Source organism: Plectropomus leopardus, chromosome 3, assembly GCF_026936395.1.
Source record: "Plectropomus leopardus strain MGB_pleo_1.0 chromosome 3, ASM2693639v1, whole genome shotgun sequence".
Lineage (NCBI taxonomy): Eukaryota > Metazoa > Chordata > Actinopteri > Perciformes > Serranidae > Plectropomus > Plectropomus leopardus.
Genome location: NC_142178.1, coordinates 33500069 through 33502865, shown reverse-complemented (window position 1 = coordinate 33502865; position 2797 = coordinate 33500069).

Genomic DNA, 2797 nt, shown 5'->3' with positions numbered 1-2797 from the left:
CGGCGCATTCCAGGCTCACTGAGAGGAGAGGCAGCCAATCAGAGAGCAGAGCCTGGTGACTGACAGCTGCCGCAGCCAATCAGAGCGCGCCGGAGCGAGACAAAGGGTTTGCCGTTACTTCAATGGAATGTGAGAGCATAATATGTTTCAAATGGAGGTAATGCGTTTAAAAAAAGACATTGAAATGACCGTTTTCCTTCCCAGGATTACAATTTAATTGGAGACCGTTATTTATTTTTACATTTTTCATATTAATATAATGTGTGTGAGAAAATACACTCAATAAATAAAAGCACAACAATGGGGAAAAACTAAAGTAGGCTAGTACTAAAGCTTACTAAACTGCTAATTAGGAGACTTTGTGCTTAACTTTGGTCTTTTAATTACCACTTTATACTTTGGATTTCTACTAGGTCTATGTATTTGACAACTTTAGTTACAGTTGATCAAGGTTTTTCCACATATAGCAAGGAATTATAAGAGGCCTTTAAATGCCCCCTTTAATACATAAAAAAAAACAAATTTGTAGACATAAATTTGCTATGCTTTTATTTTATTTATTTATTTATTTTTGCTAAAAACTGTCTAATTACATATAGTGTAAACGTTTGCACAACAGGCCTATTGGATTTTTTTTTCTTTCTGATATCCGATTTGCCGGTATATGACAAATTATTTTGCCTATAACCAATACAGATATTGATATGAATAAACATAAAATAAATGAATAAACATCATATTACCCATACTCTTATTGTGATGGACCACCAGCAGATGGAGACATAAAATACAATGCTAAACTATATAATTAATACTCATTCATTGTGCAAATTTAAGAAAAATACTTCGATTTAGGGTTAATGTTTTATACATTTTCACTTTGCCGATAATAAAAAAATATACATTAGTTTGTGAAATAAGCATAAATCAGCATGTTGGCCAGTTCTGATATTTCATTGTAAAACCAAAATCTGGTGGCTAAATAGGACTGCAGAATGTCATCATGCCGAGCACCGCTTGTTGTGGTTAAGTCATGTACTGGTAGTGTAGTTTGTTTTTAACCCACCGCTAGCTTTTTACTTAGGCTTGAAAAATCCTTAAAGTGGTGTTAATTTGTGAAGATTATCTTGCTGAACAAAACATGTAAGTATTATGAAGTTTTGTTTGCCACAGAGTTTATTTTCTGCAACAATCCAAAATCAAACGGAAAAATCCTATTGGTTCTTTGACAACAGAACCAGGGGGGGCACTAACCTCCCCGTTGGCCTACAAAAAATGGTATCCCTGGGGCACTCTCTGCAGACAGCCTGTCGATCAAGTGTCCCTTAATTTTCTATAACATTAGGCCTTGATAAAATGTAAACAGGCGAGTTATATAAAAATTCACTTCCCATACAGCTGAGTCATAAATGCTGAAATTAGTTACAGATTGCAAAACCATTTTTTTTTTTTGGCAGGTTTGGTCCCCCCCAGTGTTGACACCATGGCTACGGCCCTGAGTATATGATCAGCAAATGAGTCATTGTTATAGATTTAACAGTGATAACTTATCCTAAGTATTCAAAATAGGCCCAACCCTGACAAAAGATCACAATTTAATTATATAACATTATTTAAATTCTGCATCCCCAGTAGGTTTCTTTTGTTCCTATATTTTGGCTGATTATGCTTCTGTATACCTAATATAACATTTTAAATGTGGTACTTTTTACTTGTTGTTGCTTTTATGCTGTGATATTATTACATGGACTTGGGGATATGAGTAGGCTTACGTCTTTAACCTCTGGAGCAAACTCTGTGCTACTCTGGGGAAAAAAATATTCTCACACTGTAACTCATAACAGTAAATAATAGATACGCATACAGATAATACCATCTGCAAACACATTTTCATGAAAAATGAAAGTGGTCATAGCAGAGACATGACTAACCTACTACCATCAACACTGCTGTTTTTCAACTCTAATAGACACTACACAAAATCTGTGACGACAAAAGCAAAAACAGACTCCATTACATTCCTTCAAAAATGAAAAATTCCTCTGAAAGACAAAAATTTTAGGAGAGACTATCACATGACAGGTGACTGCTCTGCTCCACCTCTTCCCACAAAACTGCCCTGTGTACCAATAAAGCAGTGAATAATTCAAAGCTATGAAATGTTATCAGGTTTCTCAGGAAATCATCATGAGAGGAATTAGGCATCTTAAATAACGTGTTACAAAACTTCCTATTGACATCTTTCTTGGTAAAGTCACCTGATTTTATGTTAATGATTGTTTTTAACTGGTTAATCTTTTATTCTCTTAAACTGCATAAGCTTTTTCAAATTGTTGTTCATTAGTACTCTTTATATACATATTTATATAATATTCATATAAAAACATTTTCTTTTACACACTTGTGTACATAATAGTTTGCTATGTTTTACCTTCATTAGACCAGCTTTGTTGTCCTTGTTCTGTAAGTACATTGAGAGCAATGCAAAAAGCAATTTAAATTCCTTGGGCATTAAAGTTAGTCTAATTTATCTTTTTATTTATGCATTTCATTAACTTTATTCTGTTTTTGGAGCATCTTAGCTTTATTTCCTTTCATGCTTGATATTTTTTTGCAATTTGTTTATAAACATAAAGTTTATTTTGAAACAGCTACATTGCACATACTTTTTGTCTTATAGTGCTTTTTAAAACTATCTTTCTATTATTCATAGTATTTTTTTTACATTTAACATTCAAGGTCTTGAGCGTGCAGTGCTCTGCCTTATTGTAATTCCTCTTAATATGTTTATTTCATG